The sequence below is a fragment of the Rhineura floridana genome, chromosome 7, assembly GCF_030035675.1.
Source record: "Rhineura floridana isolate rRhiFlo1 chromosome 7, rRhiFlo1.hap2, whole genome shotgun sequence".
Lineage (NCBI taxonomy): Eukaryota > Metazoa > Chordata > Lepidosauria > Squamata > Rhineuridae > Rhineura > Rhineura floridana.
Window position 1 is genome coordinate 97,449,064 of NC_084486.1, and position 18,661 is coordinate 97,467,724.

Below are 18,661 nucleotides of genomic sequence, written 5' to 3' on the forward strand. Positions count from 1 at the left end.
GCCTTTGCAAAATACGACATAACACAAATACACAGTGAAAATACAAATAATCGCACTTTCGGGTTGTTGTTGTTTCTTAAAAAATAAAACTTATGAAAATGAAAAAAAGAAGAGAATGGAGGTAAAAACAGTGTCTTTAGCACGAAGTTATGCTCCCATGTGGATAAGCCCTCAGAACCACTGGTGTGTTTTTCTCCATTATATTTAATGAGAAATCTCAGCTTAGAGCATTTTCATAGATCAGTTTACAGATTACAGAACTCTACATCTCTACACAGCAAACTAGGCTGATTACTCAAGCTACAACATTCTTGCAGCAATTAGACATAACTCCTTGAAATATTTTAAATACTCTTGGGGCAGGCATTCTATTTGCTTGGGGAGGGTTTCTCTGAATGGGACTGGGTTAGCAATCTGGCACTCCTATGAAAAGGTTAAAAAGCTGGCATCATCTTTGAGCACCTATGCATCTGCCTGTGCATCCTGTGCATCTGCCTGGTGATGGTGCTACTTCATCTAGGTCCTCCTCGAACACCTCCCTGGTTGACCATCCTCCTCCTCCTCCTTGAGAAGAGGCACAAGTGGCAGTGACTCAGGTGACAAGAGATGGCTGAAGGGAGAGAAAGGGGTTAGCTCATGATCAGACAGTATTTGTACTGGAACTGGAACTACAGGGTTAGAGCTGTCACTGTCAAGTGCTAGAGCCTTCTCCTGTTTCAGCCCCCTCCTGCTGCAACCCACTGGGCCCCTCCCCAGGATCCCAGACTTCCTTCTCCTCCTCTTGATCACTCCCAGGAACATCCCATGAGGCCCGTGACATTGGATATCCTAGAGTTATTCCATGCTCCCTTCAATTGCCCCCCCTTACCTTAATGTTCCCTAGGCCAAGTGATAGCATATTCCATATTGCCCAAACATAAACTCCAAACATCGTTCATTAGTTGTCTTTGCTCAGCATTTGTATGTCTGCCTAATAATATTGGCCTAAAGCATTGTTGGGCCTGAGGTGACCAATCCAAATGATAGCCCTTCATCTCTCCCCCACCCCCGGTATGGAGTTAGTCCTGTTCAATATTGGTGGTGCACATAAACCAATCTGTTCCTATGACAAAATTGCACAATTGAAACTGTAATTTTATTACATTGCAATCACTTTCTATTATCTTAATACAACAACAAAGTTTAGTGTAACTCCAAATCATCCTATTTTACAGAGCAAGTGTACACAATATATTACTCTTTAATGACACCTAAGGCAGTTGCCTCATTTTACCTCATGAGGGCTAGCCCCCTTTCCCACCTTTTCCTAATCTTGGGTCCCCCAATGTTGTTGGACTACAACTCTCATCAGTCCCAGCCAGCATGGCCAATGGTCAGGAACTGTAGTCCAGCAACACTGGGGGACCTGAGGTTGGGAAAAGCTGCTCTATTCGATCCTATAAACTATAAGGAAATTCTTACCTGTCCACCACAGTTAGCCTAGCGCCCAGTCAACAAGGTTTCTATGACCCACCTCTTGTTTCTGACTCATATTTTGGGGGCTGTATTTCCTGGATGCTTTCCTTATCCCAATTAATATTTCAGAAAGAACCAATAACCACAATGATGTGTGGGTGGTAGATCTAGATGGAGATTCTGTAGGGTAAGCACAAGGTCAAATGGCGAGCTTCTCAACAAGGATATAGAGGGAACTCCTGCACTTCATTAACTTTCTTCTGAGCCTCCCTGACAACTGAGACATCAGTCATTCCCATCTCTCTCATACCCACAAGGTAATTGAAATAAAGCACCAGCACAGCAAAGGCCTACGCCAACCAAGATGTTTTGGAAGTTTTTCATTCTATTAGCATTGTTGGGAAGCAGCTCTGGGCACTGTCTTACAATCCGGCAGTAGTCTCCTCCTTTGGGAAATGCTAAACGCTTAAAGCACCTCCCTTTCCTTGATGACAGATGGGACAGTGGGGAGATCTGCAGTGGCCACTGAATGACAAGTTGCTGTTTTGGAACTCCTCTGTATACATCCAGTGAAACATGAAAGGGATGTCATCGGTGTACACAACAAGGCCTCAGCCAAGCTTCAGGCAGAGCAGTTCTGTCAGAAGCAAATGATAACCCAGGACCAGAGGCAGTTGATGTGCTTGATGCTGGCTGGTGTCCAGATTCCAAAAGAAGTACGGGAAGGGAGTATCTGTGGCTACTCAATGAGACAAGCAATGGAGGCTCATCCATTATAGTGAATGGGGCACTTCCCCACCAACCTCAGTCTGCCCCTGCCTCCCTACTTTCTTACTCACACCCAATCTAAGGAGATACACTGGCTGTCAGCTTTCTCCTCAGTCTCATTGTTACAATTATGACATTTAGAAGGGAGGAGGTGGATGGGGGCACAATTAGAATTCACTGGATCTTCCTGTCATTCTCTTTGGCTCCACCTACTTTTGGCTCCTCTGCCTTCCACCCAACCAGTTTTGGTGGACACCACCAGTCCACTGAGACAAGCAGTTGCTCAAAAAGAGGGGCTAACAGAATCAAGCTAGACATAATTGCATAATGTAGTTAACATGCATGACTTTGTTTTTTTTAAGTGAATAGCAGCTGTGGGGAAGCCTGAGGAGCAGTGGGACTGTATGAGGTGGGAGGAAGAGTTTAACCCTTCAGGCCTAGAATTATGAGGAGGCAAATATCCAAGACCCACTGGGGCAGATGCTGGCTCCCTGCATTTTTTTTCTTTGTGCAAAGCAGGACTGGGAAACCTGTGGCTCTCCAGCTGCTGGTGGATTGCAGCTCTCATCATGCCTGAACATTGGCTATGCTCATGGGAGCTGATAGGACTTGGAGTCCAATAGCATCTGGAGGGCCACAGGTTCCCCACCTCTGGTTTCAAAGGGAGGCAGCGCTCAGTCCTGTGCTATGAAGAGAAGCACTGGGCGAGACTGCAGGGTGGCCATCCTCATCCTCCCAGGATGCCTCTCGGCCTTGCCAACATGAAGATGGCAATCATTGCAGCCTTGCCCAATGCCACTTGGTGTTAGACTGAGTGCCACCATTGCTGATGACCACTGCCTGGCCTGGTAAGCTTACATGGAACACATGGGGTGTCAGGCAAATATGGGGGCGGGCAGGCAGCCACCATCTTAATGCCCTAGTGGTTGGGGCAGGGGATGCTGGGCACTTTGTTCAGGGTCCATCAACCCTGGTGCCAGCCCTGGCTGTGGTGCTGAAGACACCCCCTCCTGCTATTTGCAGCAGGAAGGAAGCCTCCATTGGCACCATGACTGGGGGAGGTGATGGGTTAAACTCTCCCTCCCCACTTCCAGCAGTCCCTGTGTTACTCAGACTCCTCTGCAACGATTTATTTCCATTTTTTGCAAACATGCATGTTAATTCGCATCATAAAATGAATGTCACATTTGGCCCTTAGATGTGAGGGTTCTGTCAGCTGTGTGTTCTATCAGCCAGCGAGGACAGCTAGCATTGAGAAAAGCGGACAAAAAGATGTTTTTCACCCTCTCTCATAATATTAGAATCTGGGGCCATCCAGCAAAGCTGAACGTTGGAAGATGCAAGACAGACAAAAGAAAGCATTTCTTCACAAAAGCATATAGTTCAACTATGGAACTCACTCCCACAAGATGTAGTGGTGGCCACCAACTTGGATGGCTTTGAAAGAGGATTAAACACATTCATGGAGGATATGGCTATCAGTGGCTTACTAGCTGCGATGGCTATGTTTTCCCTCCACTCTTGGGGGCAGTATGTCTCTGAATACCAGTTGCTGGGAAATTACAAGTAAGGAGAGTGATGTTGCGCTTAGGTCCTGCTTGCAAGCTCTCATCGTCATCTGGTTGGGCAGTGTGAAAACAGGGTGCTGACTAGATAGGCCTTTGACCTGATCCACCAGTGCTCTTCCTGTGTTCTCGTGACAGCATTCAGGCTCTGAAGTCAGCTGAGGTAGAGAACACCCTCCACAGAGCCTAAATCTGTCTGGTGTGGTGAGGACCCAGGTGGTAAGGTCCCTCCCCCACACACACTTCAGGTTACCTATTGAAACTCACACCAGTTATTGTCTAAGGTGGGAGCCCTTTCTATATCCTTATAAACAGAATGTGGGAGCCTGGGATGAAATGGCCTTTGAGCTCCTTTCAGCCTTACATGCCCATAACTCTTTGACTGCCCCCCCTTTCAAGCTCCTGTTGATGTTATTGCCCTTCACATCAACTTTCACAAAGATGTTTTGCTTACTCAGAGTCACAAGAGCTTTTTTTAGGCATATATTTATAATCAGTCAATCATACAAACTCACATAACCTTCTTTGCATTTACTCGTTTCCATATGATTTTCGCCAGCTGTTTCTTTCCCCCATAAGCACCCGCTGTTATTATGGCTTTTTGCTGCAGAGCAATAGAAATAAAATTGCACAGGAAACTGAGCATCAGCCAGTAGCTCATTTCCAACTGTGATTTGTTTCCAGGAGCTGATTGGCTGGTTGGGCTGTTTTGTAGCTTTTAGCACAGCAAATCTCACAACCCTATTATTCGAAGATGGTGTGATAAATCCAAATTATGCAGGCATAACTTAAAGCAGGACTGAGGAACCTGTGGCTCTCCAGATGATGCTGGACTATAGCTCCCATCATCCATGCTGGCTGGGGGCTGATGGGAGTTGGTGTCCAACAATACCTAGAGAGTAGCATGTTGGCTCCTGCCAATCAAGAGGGCCACAGGTTCCTCAGCACTTGTTTAGGGGAAGCCATGTCAGTTACACTGTATATAGCTAATAGGAATTTCTAGTGTTGATATGCCCTGAAAATGCTAGATCCAGATATGGAGGGGGGTCCTTTACCTTGAAGAGTTGCATAGAAAGGAAAATTCCTTCCACTGTAACTTCTCCTATCATTGCTATACTGCAAGTATGGGGAACCTTTGGCCCTCCAGATGTTGCTGAACTATGACTGCCATCATCCCTGGCCACTGGCCATGCTTGCCATGGCTGATGGGAGTCACAGTTCAGCAACATCTGGACAGAGCTTGGAAGATGACTTTTAAAAAGTATCAAATTACAATTACTGTTACATGGCCCCAAAGAGTAATAAATTACCATTACAATTACAATTGCTCTGAAAGTAACTGATTGCCAATACTCAAAAGTAATCACTACAATTACACTTAAGCTACTTTTTTAAAAAAAAATGGAGTGCCTACAAGGTGCTTGCCTTGGCTGCTGCACATCTAGGTAGCCTAAAACAACATTAAAAATAAATGCACACACACAGAGGTTAACCATAAGGTTAATGGAATGGCATAACAGAATCTCACATCCACCCCCTACCCCAGCAAAGGCGATACCCCAACACATGTATACTTTTTCACTCGAAACCAAATTTTACACTTGAAATGTTGCTGTCACAATACATTTCTGTTATGTCTCATCTTTGCTCAAAGAACACCTAAGAGAAGAAATATCTTTTTACAGTCATTACATTGCCATTAGTACTGAACAGGCATTCTGTTGTGGTGCTTGAAGGCATGCCAGTGTTGTGATGCAAAAAACACTGCAGCACCCCTTTAAACTAAAACACATTTTTATCAATATGGCAATCCCTTATCATCAAAGAAAAATACAAACTTTAGTACTTTACTAGTTGCCTTTGTAATTTTTTTTGTTAACAGTATAACTTAGAGGTAACTTAATCCTGTACATACTTACCTGGGAGTAAGTCTCATTGAACTCATTGGGTAGACATGTATGTACGATCGAACTTTCAGTGGTATAAGAGACATAACGTAGGCAAACAGGAAATGCACATATCAAAAGTAATCCACCAGAATCAATGCTATCCCTTCTGCAATTAAAAATATAGTCTTGCACAGCATATAGTGAAACTATGGAATTTGCTACCATAAGAAGCAGTGATAGGCACCAACTTGGATGGCTTTAAAAGAAGATTAGACAAATTCATGGAGGATAAAGCTATCAGCGGCACCTAGCAATGGTGGCTATGTTCTACTTCCATTGTCAGAGATAGTATGCTTCTGAATATCGGTTGCTGGGAATACAAGTGAGGAGAGTGCTGCTCGTGCACTCAGGTCCTGCTTGTGGGCTTCCCTTTAGGGCATCTGACTGGCTGCTGTGAGAACAGGATGCTGGACTAGAGGGGCCACTGGTTGGATCCAGCAGGCTCGTCTTATGTTCTTGTATGTATTGCAACAAACAACAAACGTTACTTGTGGGGTCTTACAGACCAAGGAGAGCCAATGTGGTGCCCTCCAGATGTTGAGAGACTACAATTTCCATCATCCCTGATAATTGGTTATGTTGTCTGAGACTGATGGGAGTTGTAGTACAACAACATCTGGAGGGCACTATGTTGATGACCCAATTAGATTAACACTCCCTTCCCACCTACCCACCTGTTTCAAACATGTCCAGAAAAGTACAGTAGGGTCCTTCTTTTCGGCGTTCCGCTAATACGGCGGTTTTCAATTAGAGTAAGGCCCCACTCATACGGCGCTTGTTCCGCTTTTACGGCGTTTTTCGGGTGTTGGGCACCATTTTATAGACAGAGTTCTGCTTTTCAGCAGATTTTGCTTTTACGCGGGGGTCTGGAACGTAACCCGCCATATGAGTGGGGCCCTACTGTATGACTCTTAAATTCTATGTCTGACAGCACATTCCTTTCAGAGGTAAAAATTAATCTGTAATCCTATATACTTTTCCATTTAACTCAATGAGGCTTAATTTGGAGTAGACATATATAGGTCTGGACTCTACCAGAATACATTTCAGCTTTTCAGGGGCTATACTTTATTAATGCTGTACCAACTACAACTACCAACTGCTGTTTATGTACATATATTGTCACAGCATAAGCTACCTCACAGGGTTGTTGCAAAGGTAAGCAAGGCAGGAGGGAATGGCAGTGGTCATGGCATTCACAAATCAAAAGTAAATCTGGGGAGGGGGCACACACAAGTATTAACAGGTGAAGCTTTCCCCATAATTGTATTTCCATATTAGAAAAGGCTTACTCCATTTAATTTCTACCTGCCCCACAGCTGTTAAATGCACAAGAGCATGATCTCCTGCAATGCCAACCTTAACCATGCAAAGAAGGTTAAAAAATATAACCACAGAATTGGGGCAACTTTTTTTTTAAAGAATATCTGTAACTGTATGAAATATGACATTCTCAGGCAAACAGAAGTTATGAGACAGTAGACATAAACACACACACACAAAGTCTTGACAAACAGCAACAAAAATACTCTGAGCATGAGCATTTTCACATGTTAAAGTTATTACTCATCATTACTTTTGCTTATTTACTGCCTCGGGCCAGTCCCTAACTCTCAGCCTAACCTGTTGTGAAGATACAGAAGGCAGAATTAAAATGGTTGCAAAAGGAAACTAAGGCTGCAATCCAATACATATCTGCTCAGAAGTAAGCTCTATTGGGTTCAATGGGACTTACTGGCAGGTTAGTGTGTACTCCAATACACACTTGCCTGGGAGTAAGTCCTGTTAAACTCAATGGAACTTACTTCAGAGTAGACATGTATTGCAGCTTAGTTCTTGTATTATAGGCATCAAATTTTACTTGCCTTAACCAGATTGATGCATCTTTATATTATAAACTGTCATATTTTTTCTCTCCTTCCCCCCCCCTCCCAAATGAGTACAGCTTCAAGGCTTCAGCCAGTCATCTCATGTAATCAGTGCAATCCTATACCAAATTTTATTTCCTGGGAGTAAGATCCATTAAACATAAAGAGACTTACTTCTGAGTAAACTTTTATATGTTGTGCTGTAAGTTAATTATACAATGATTTTTGACAAATGCCTGTCTGGAACTCTTTGCATTTGCCGTGGAGAGGGGAATTTTTTAAATTTGCACAAAAGAACTTCCAGGGAATGATCCTGGTTAGTAGGAAGAAAGGAAGGGCAGGAAAGAAATCTGGAAGCAGCAGCTCTTTAGGACCCTGGCAGCTTGCTGCTGCAACTTCTGCCTGCCCTTCACTCATCCCAAAGCCTTGGCTGTGAGGAGGCTTTTGGCTCTACTCCTTGCTCTCTCAGCAGCCCTGCTACTTCTGGGCAGCTAGCTAGCAGTGGTGGTCTCTCATCTATCTCCACTAGTAAGAGAGGAGAGGTGGGGAGGGAGGCAGAGGCCACTGCTCAGAGCTTTGCATGCCAAACCACACATAACCCCCCCCATCCAGCAAGCCTAGGCTCTCTCACTCAACCACCTCCCACACCCTGCCCTACCACAAAGCAAATACTTTCCCTTGGGGTGCAAAAATATTAGAGCTGCAAATGCAGCAAGTAGCCAGGGAGGTCTACTCCCTCGCACCAAGTGCAAACACAGTACTCACACACACACAAAAGTCATTGTCTCTCACCTCCGCAGTTTTTCAGTCCATTCTACCGCTGCCTCCTTGTCCTCCAGCTCACATATATTCTCCCTCCACTCCATTCTTCTCAACCATCATCCATTTTTTAACAATTTTTTTCTCCACTCCACCCTCATCTCACTCTCCACCTCCTCCTTTGTCGCTTCCTAAACACTCATAGGGCATGAGGGAAGAGCGACGCTGTGCAGAAACACATGATTGTTATCCACAAATCATAGAAGCAGAATGTTTCCCCTGCTCCCCCTCCCAAGAAACACCCCAAAGTAACTCCGGAAACATTACAATTACAGCTCAAAATTAATGAAATTACTCCTCATTCTATTACAATCAAAATGTAAAGAAATTACCCACTCATTCCTCAAAAAAATAATAAATTACAAGTAATTCATTTTTTGTAACTAGTTACTTCCAAGCTTGACATCTGGAGGACCAAAGGTTTCCCAAACCTGCTGTACTGATAAGGAAAAGCACAGCTGATAAGAAAAATCCATTATTTGGTCACACCCACACCATACATTTAAAGCACTCTTATACCACTTTAACAAGCATGGCTCTCCCCCCCCCCAAAAAAAATCCTGGGAACTGTAGTTGATTTGGGAACTGGGAGTTGTTAGGAGACCCCTTGCAGAGCTACAGTTGCCAGCACTCTTAACAAACTACAGTTCTTGGGACTCATTATGGGAAGCTGACTGTTAAAAGTGGTGTAAGATTGCTTTAAATCTATTAGGTGGATGTGATCAAAAAGTACAATGGGTCTATTTCAAGGACTGAACCATGCAACTCTGCTTACCTTCAGAAGAGCTGAGGGAAAATGAATAAACAGGTGTGTGAAATAAGGACTCCACATGAGGGTAATACAGAAGAAAAATATAAGTAGGGAACAAACAGGGCCCAAGGTAGACAAAGCAAATATGGGGCAGAAGAGAACTAACCAGCAGCTGGCTGGACATTGGGAATGCAAGAGACTGATTTTCTTTTCCAAGTAGCAAGATGCTTCTATCAGAGTGCTGGGGAAAATGCAATATCCCTGCAAAAGAAACTTACTTAAGATAGTCATCATTTCTTCTCTTTCTGATGTTCAGGCTGTGAATGCTACTATGTGGCCAAAATGGCAGTATCCATTCACAAGAGGGATCCCCCAAGAGGCTTGGGGAAACTTCATTGTTCATAGATGTTTTTAAAAAACTCTTTATGGGGAAAAACCTCTAGAGAGGAATACCTCAAAACAGTGCAATAGACACATTTAATGGCAATGGAATTTTAACCTACTTATTGGCTGTTTGTTGAAAGATCTGGTTTACAACAGAGTACATATTTATAAACAAGTACAATAAAAACCATGTCACATTTACAAAACTAAATACATGAGCAATATCCACATACATAACACAGTATGAAATCGGACAGCATTACAAAACAGCATATAAAATTACAACCACAACCACATATATTCATACAGCACTCACTCAATTTCACTCGCTTTCCATTCCATACAACTACTATAATCATTCACTACCTCAGACATTATCTCTATCAACCAATTGCTCATACATAAACTACTCGCACTTTACTATGTTACAAATCACCCTCAAGAATAAACATGTAAAATACTCTCCCCATCTCTTAAGTACTAATGGGCTCATGCCCCAAATGCAAAAACTATATGCTAGCTAACAGTTGGGGAGGGGAACCAGGGCAGATAGGGAAAGAGAGTATCTTGGAAAATGGTATGTGGCGAGCTGGCTGGAAGCCTGAACAAGAGCACTGTACGCTGCAACATTTTGTTGCAGGGCCCATGTGTACTTCTCAAATTCACTATACTTAGCATCCCAAAAGGTCTATATCTCCATGATTTAAAGTTAAACTGCAGAGGACCCTTTGTTATTCAATTACAGTCTAAGTATCATAGAATATGAAGGGGCATAAGATCCTCCATGGCGCAGAGTGGTAAGCGGCGGTAACGCAGCCAAAGCTCTGCTCACGGCCGGAGTTCGAGTCCAACGAAAGGAGGAAGTCAAATCTCCGGTAAAAGGGGTTGAGGTCCACTCAGCCTTCCATCTATCCGTGGTCGGTAAAATGAGTACCCGGCATATGCTGGGGGGTAAAGAAAGGCCAGGGACGGAACTGGCAATGCCACTCCATATATATGGTCTGCCTAGTAAATGTCACAAGACATCACCCTAAGAGTTGGAAACGACTGGCACTACAAGTGCGGGGACACCTTTACATTTTTATAAGGCCTTCAAGTCCAACCTATCAAGTAATTTAGTTAGCTCTCCAAATTGCCATGACCAAGCAACTGGCCTGTCCCAAAGTAAAAACACTTTTAAAAAACCCAAGTAGTTACAAATAAGATGTTGGCCTCTCCTTTGCGGTGAATAAGCTAATGCTGCTTGCTAGATCTGTGCTATTTAGCAGTTCATATTTAGCAAGCATATTTTGAAAAGCAATTAAAGTCTTGCATAATCTGCTTGCAAAATCTGCATCTCAGAGATCTAGCAGCCCAGATTTGGCAAAACTAATCTTAATTAACTACCTTGTAAAGTTGTTGAGGTCTTGTATGGAGCTCATGGTCTGACAGTACAGGTTCTGCAAAGAATACTGTAATTACTTTGTAGAGGAACTGACTTCCCGATAAAGTACATTGTTGTACTTTTATAGGCTCCATTCTTGGACTTGAGTTACCAATAACCAATACCAATACAGGAGACTTCCTTTTAGCAGATCAGACTATCTTGTCCAGTGTTGGCAATGGCAGCAGCTCTCCAGAGTCTGTGGCATCAGTCTTTCCCATCACCTACTACCTGACCCTTTTAAAATACAGATGCCAGGAACTGAACCTGGGAATATCTGCATGCAAGGCATATTCTCTTTCAATCAGCCATGATCCCTCTGGTTCCTCCCAGATTTATTCTTATTTAGGAAACTTCAGAGAAGAACAAAGCTAAAATTGGAAGGTCATATATCAAAGTAGGCAGCTGGAAGATCAGCCTTTAAAATGAGATGTCAGTCATTCAGAGTTGGGAGGATGAGCTGGTCTGAATTAACATCCAGCTCCCAGCTTTGCTAGTAGATGGCTTTTGAAAAGCAAAGTCACCATACTGCAACCTCAGTTTTTCATCTGAATAATAATACTGCCCTCTGTCCTTGCTGGGGACTGCTATGAGAGTTAATAAAGTGAATTAAAACACTTTACTTTTTACTTGTGCAAATGCACTATAGAAGAGGTTGACATCATTATGTACTTAGCATAGTCATTCCTGAGCATTTCTCAGATGAACATGAGAACCAACTGATAAAAGACTATGAATAAAGTTAAAGGCGTATACAACAAAGAACTAAAAAAACAAACTAGTAATGCTGTTGAAAACAAAAAAGAAACTTGTGCCACTTCAAAGAGATTTATTATTGTATATGCTTTCATAGGCCCCATCTGCACTATACATTTAAAGCATTATCATGCCACTTTAAACAGTCATGGTGTCCCCCAAAGAATCCTCAGAACTGTAGTTTGTTAACGGTGCTGACAGTTGTTGGGAGGCCCCTATCGCCCTCAAAGAACTACAATTCCAAGTAGTTTAACAATAAGTCCCTCTTCCCTGGGAAGTGTTCCCTGGGAATTGTAGCTCTATGAGGGGAATAGGGGTTTCCTAATAACTCTCAGAACCCTTAACAAAATACAGTCCCCAGGATTCTTTTGAGGAAGCCATGACTACTGCTTTCAGTGAATAATGCAGATGGAGCCACAGACTAGAGTCCATCAGATGCATGCACCTTTTCCATTTCATGGCCACTAGGCCCTATTTTCTGTTCCCCACGTATGCATATATCCAGTGCTTGTTTTGGTGATGGTACTCACTGGTTTGGAGTGCTGTCACCGGCCGATGGCAGCCATTTTGTGCTGGCACCTACTGCACCTTTATCAAGATATAAGTACAGGCACCTCATTTTTTTAACACCCCCCCCCCGCATATAGCTGTAAATCAATGCTAGCACTTCACAATCTGATGGTGGTCTCTAACCCATGGAAGCGCATGTCACCATAAGGCTGGTGATCTTTATCAGACTGTAATGTTTTTAAGAGCATACTATAAAAAGAGCCCTGCTGGATCAGGCCACTGGTCCACCTAGTCCAGCATCCTGCTCTCACAGTGGCTAGAGATGGATGAAACTGTCAATTTCAGTTTCTTATTCTTCCAACTTGAAGTTCGGTTCTCCACATAAATGTGGGGATTTATTTCCTTTAAAGTCCTTGTGAAGATTCCATCAGCATTTTGATGTGAATTTCTCCTAATCTAACATTTTTGTATGTCTTTTTATGCAGGCATTCCCTTGATCTCTTGACTAAAGACTCCTGTTTTAATTGCTGTGATTTAATGAGATTGTTTTATTGCATCTTTCAACTATGGATGTTTATATTTTCAGTTCAGTACTGGAATCCCAAACTCTTTATCACTCTAATCTTTCTCTTAACTCTATGCTGGGAACATGAAAAGAAAGCTGGGAGTAGCATTTCCCTTTCCCTTTCTGGCCAATTTTCCATGCACATTCTCACCATTTGGTGGGCATCTTGCTAATAAATATAGAAAGCATGCAAATGAGAACGTTCCTAGTTATATTTCAGAAGATGCTCTAGTAATCTCATAAAAGGAGATTGTGAACTGAATGCCAGCGGGGCATGGCAGGGGAACCTAATGAAGCAAACAAGCCACTGAATATGTCTCCTGGAAGACATGAGGGTAGTTTATCACCAAAGCCACTTTCAATTATTCCAATCAAAAATGGAAATGGACTGCCTTGAAGTTGATCCCGACTTGTGGCAATCCTATGAATAGGGTTTTCATGGTAAGTGGTATTCAGAGGTGGTTTACCCTGTGTTCCTCTGAGCTGAAAGGCAGTGACTGGCCCAAGGTCACCCAGTGAGCTTAATGGCTGTGTGGGGATTCGAACCCTGGTCTCCCAGGTTGTAGCCCAACACTCTAACCACTATACTACATTGGCTCTCATATTCCAATCAAAGCATTTGACAACATGTTGGAAAGAATCGTATGCTGGTTGTGGTTATTAATACCTAAAATATGCATTTTCCTTTACATGTCTATCATTGACTAGTATTTAAAGAAGAAGAATTCTTCCTAAAGAGAGAAAGAAAATATACATATTTGTGCATTTCCTATCAAGTTCAAGCCTTTAGGTACCTTCAAACAGAATAAAAGGGCTCCACTTTGAACCTATGGCCACCAGTTGTTATTGGACTCCAGCCTCCATCAGCCATGGCCAGTGGCCAGAGTTTATGAGAGTTCATGTCCAGCAGCGTCTGGAAGGCCACTAATTCCCCAACCCTGCCTAACAGTCAACATAAAACTGATTGGATTTTGTGAACTATCCAGAAGCATTTAATCGTATAACATTGTTTTCTTAGCTGTTGCCCAGCATGGAAAACTGCCCAGATTTCACTGCTACATGTAGAATAAGCAGTAGAATCTTTATTCAATTGGAAAGGTGTACACAATCTTTGAATTGCAAGGATTCTTTGTAAGGAGAAAAAATCCTGACCAGTAAGGAGAGTGGGGGACGGGGAAAGGATGTCAATTATCTGCCCAACATCTCCCTGACAACTCTACAGCCAGGGTCAGCCTTAGGGGTGGATGAGCTGGGTGGTTGCCCACAGCATCTACCTGAGCAAACTGGCTATTTTTTTTTAATAAACTGTCTGCAGTGAGCTAGGGTGGCAAAAAGCAAGTGTCTGTAACCCTTTTTCAAGGTTCTACAGGTTGTTTGGGTACTAACTACAAAAATGATCTTCCTTCCATGATAAAGTATGTTTATTTTTCAGTTTCCACTTTGATGTCATTTGCACTACGTAAAAATCAGTGGAACACAGCTTTACTTTGAGGCAATGTTACCAAGCATTTAGCACTTCAAATACTATAAACATTATAAGCACTACATTAGTAAAAATAAAATAAAGCCATAAACTGTAGGAGGTCAGCTGGATACCTTTTTTTATTTATGACTTTTAAAAATTATTTTTAAAGAGAACATAAGAACATAAGAAGAGCCTGCTGGATCAGGCCAGTGGCCCACCTAGTCCAGCATCCTGTTCTCACAGTGGCCAACCAGGTGCCTGGGGGAAGCCCGCAAGCAGGACCCGAGTGCAAGAACACTCTCCCCTCCTGAGGCTTTCGGCAACTGGTTTTCAGAAACATGCTGCCTCTGACTAGGGTGGCAGAGCACAGCCATCATGGCTAGTAGCCATTGATAGCCCTGTCCTCCATGAATTGGTCTAATCTTCTTTTAAAGCCATCCAAGCTGGTGGCCATTACTGCATCTTGTGGGAGCAAATTCCATAGTTTAACTATACGCTGAGTAAAGAAGTACTTCCTTTTGTCTGTCCTGAATCTTCCAACATTCAGCTTCTTTGAATGTCCCCGAGTTCTGACTTCCGGGAAGGGTGACTTCGCTTGTGCCTGCTTTTTGAGACGAGCTCTCGTCTCAGAAGAAGCTTTTTCAGTTTTAAAATCAGTCAGAACGTTCTTTTTGACTGGTAAAGATTTTCTCCCGGGCAGGGAGAAACGTAGAGATTAACCACAAAAGCCTGTTTTTGTTGGGAGGACTGGATTTCATTAATTTATGAGAGAAGGTTCAGCCAGCAATGCCGGACGGACTTCCAACAAGCTCTAACTGATTAAGCGACACGTTTATCTTTTCTTCAAGAAAAACGGACTTTAACAGGCAAGCATCCTTCTTTCTATTTTTTTTTTCACTTGGTTTAAATCGTTGCAGCAAAAAGAGATTTGTCAATGAATCAGCTATAAAGAATTTCTGGGTGAGTTATAACTCTTCTTTTTTATTCACAAAATTAAGGAGGAAAGAAATTGAAAAAGCCTATCTTTGTTTTTATTGCAAAAAGCTGGCCTGGAAGTGCATTCTAAAGATACAAACGGAAGAGGGATTTCTATTTCGAGGAGGGAAAAAAATAAATAAATTTGATTTATGAACTTTGGAGTATTATATGTCTGGGACTATTTTCTTTTTGGTCTATTTCATTTTGACGAATCTACTTGTTCACGACGCCACTAACTGTTTTGAAGCTGGGAACTAAATTTGTTTTGTATTCCTGAACATATAAGAGATAAGGCAGGCTGTACTGTCTACACTGTGATGTCATCAAGCCTGGAATATTAACCCAATTGTGGCTGAAATAATTTTTGTTTTTGTGGTTTTAAGAATGGCAATCAGGAAAGTGGCTGAGACCATGGAAGAAATTATGTTTCAGAAAATAATGGATGAGATTGAGTTAACGAAACAAACCCTGAGACAGGGTAGACAGGAGATGAAAATTGAATTTGGCAAAATGATGCAGGAGCTTAAAGAAATAGGCGATCTTGTGAGAGAGGGGATTGATGAGATTAGAGATGAGAAAAGAAAAATTAAAGGGAAGATACAAGCCCTGGAGATTGGAACAAAAGTGGAATTGGAAAAAGATCTGGAGTTTATGGATATTAGAAACAAAGTTTACTGTTTGGAATTTAACGTTGTCTCTGAAGAAATTAATGAAGATATTAGAGATAAAGTTATCAATGTCTTGGATAATTTTTTGGACTGGAATGATGTGATGGAGCTTGACATAGAAAAAATCTATGGAATTAACTACAGATATGTGACAATGGAAAAATTCTTAAGAGATGAGCCAGTGCATTTTGTAAAAAAGAACAGAGATATGACTTTACAACAATATTTCAGCAACATATCCAGAATTGATGGCAAGGAAATATTTGTGATAAAGGAAATTCCCATCAGACTCTTATTATATGACTATGGCTATGACAGCAAGATTAATATGGGATACTGATAATGGAAGAATGGATACTGAAATTACTGGACTGAACAGGACTATTGAAGATGGAAGATGGAATTAATATTGATAATGGAAGAATGGCTATTGAAATTATTGGATCTAACAGGTTTGATGAGATGGATCAATCTATATGTTTATTTGGACTATGGCTATGACAACAAGATTATTATGGGATACTGATAATGGAAGAATGGCTACTGAAATTACTGGACTTAACAGGATTATTGATAATGGAAGAATGGCTACTGAAATTATTGGACTTAACAGGATTATTGAAGATGGAAGATGGAATTAACATTGATAATGGAAGAATGGCTATTGAAATTATTGGACCTAACAGATTTGAACGAGATGGATTAATCGACATGTTTATTTGGAGAAAAATTGAAAGATATATCTCTCAAGGAACTGAAACCTCTCTTTGACTTTTTGTGGACAGAATAAAGTAATGTTTATGAGATTTGATGATTAATTAAGATAACTACTGGAGGAAAGTGATTTTATAATATAATTTAGGAGACAGGATTGTTATATATTGTAGACTTATAACTGATCTGCGACAAATCGGAAGTCAACATTTTATTTTATTGTTTAATTATTTTTGTTTTGTTTTGTTTTTTGTCTTTGAAAATTTGAATAAAAATTAATGATAAAAAAAAGAATGTCCCCGAGTTCTAGTATTATAAGAGAGGGAGAAGAACTTTTCTCTATCCACTTTCTCAATGCCATGCATAATTTTATACACTTCTATCAGAGAAGAAGAATGGCCATTCTAAAATAGATAATACTTATCAAAAGATAGAAACTGCTACCAAATATATATAAAGTAAAACATGTGAAAGCTGAGGAGGACCTGGAGTTCAGACAGGCTTGCAGCAGGAGCCATTTTGTGTTTTGCAATCCTGTACAAGCCATACAACTTGGTAACGATGCGAAGCAATTTGCCCCAGACCACCACAAAGCAAGGGACCCCAGCCTCAGTCCCACATACTATTGGTGCCTGCCCTGGCCCTGCCATATTGCTCAGTAGTATTCTTGGCATTTTATTTAAAGTTTTCATAAAAAGAGGAAATGGTACATTGGAGTGTAAGATGACAATGAATCTCAACATGTAATTGTGACATAATGGGATCTCTTCCTGGCGTTGATGAAGTAAATGTTTTACATAGTTGTGAATGAAACAGAATATATGCTAATTTGAGGTTTAAGCTGGCTGCAAAATGTGTCCTTGGAAAGCTGGAAGGGAAGGGTCTGTTTATTAGCTAGCTTTGCAGCTCAACTGTAAGGTAGTCTAAATCAACCACAGTAAAGTAAAATCTTTATTTCTGGGCAGCAACAGATATAAGACTGTGTCTGTTGTAAAGAGAGAAGGAACAGGGAAGGCTTTAAGGAAGGATTTTGTGGCAGAGTAGGCGCTGAAAAAACTCCAGGCCTGCCAGGGAAAGAGTTCAAGTGGTGAATGAATGAGTGAATGCCACCTAAGATTTCCAGGCAAGGTGCTACTGAAGAGTAATTTTCTGTGGCAGTTACTACTGGGAAAGGCAAAGGAGTGGTGAGAGGCCAGGCTTTAAGGGCAGAATCCTTCTTGTGTGGTGGAGAAGGCCAGCAGCAGGCCAGAACCAGAAGCCCTGTGAGACTGAGCCCCAAGAAGCAGAAAGAAGCTCTGTGAGAAGGGCCTTGGAATTTGGAGGAGGTATTCAAGAGCAGCACAACCTGATCTCTACACCCTTATCCCCATGGAAGAAAAAATGAAGCACATCTATCATTCTGCTTGATCCTAGGGCAAGGAAGTGCTGCAGGCAAGAATTCTCACTGATACGTGCATGCAACAATTCTCGCATGTGGCCCCCAGCTTTCTGCACACATAAATGGGTCCATGCAGGGGGCAGCAGCAGGGCCACCAACATCACACCTGCACCGGGCCCCATAAACCCTCTAGGTGGCCCTGCCAAGCTGGCTACAAGCAGGGGGTGCCAGAGGCACTCTTTGCCCAGGTCACCATTTATCTTAGGGTCAGCTCTGCCTACAGCCTCTGCATTCCTGAGTCCTAGCAGAATCCTGAGGATGAAGATAAGAAACCCTGGCTTGTTTTATTATTCTGTTTTGAGATTTTAAATGTTTTAATGTAAATGTATTTGGATGTTTTATTTTGTACGTCACCCAGAGTGGCTGGATAACCAGCCAGCTGGGCAACTAATAAATTCAATAAATAAACAAATAAAACACCTGGTTCTAGGCTATTTAATGACCACCTTTTGGATTGTGACAAGAGTGCTACCCTCCTTTTCTGTTTAATTGGTATTTATAGCAGAGGGAGGGGGAGTGTTTGAATGACTGGCAGATTGATTTGCTGGCCCTCCTTGATGAGGGAGAATTCCTTTAGGGAAGGTA